Raw genomic sequence first — 260 nt, forward strand, 5'->3', positions numbered from 1 at the left:
CTCCCCCCGATAGCCCGCTCACGCCCGGGTTTAAAGTAGTTGTTTTTTAAACAGACAATGGACAAAAGGAAAGTAGCGATGGATGCCCGGGAGCTCCCTGTCCGCTGCGGGGCTGCGCGGCGCCGCGCAACTCTCCCCCACTTACCCACTTTCTGCCTTTGTTTTCGTTTGGGAAGGGGCCGAGCGTGCCTCCCCACTACAGAAAAGGGCGATTTTTTTCATCTGTGAGAAGCTTTTTTTTTTTTTTTTTTTTTTTTTTT

The sequence above is a fragment of the Corvus brachyrhynchos genome, unplaced genomic scaffold (assembly GCF_000691975.1).
Source record: "Corvus brachyrhynchos isolate BGI_N302 unplaced genomic scaffold, ASM69197v1 scaffold60, whole genome shotgun sequence".
NCBI lineage: Eukaryota > Metazoa > Chordata > Aves > Passeriformes > Corvidae > Corvus > Corvus brachyrhynchos.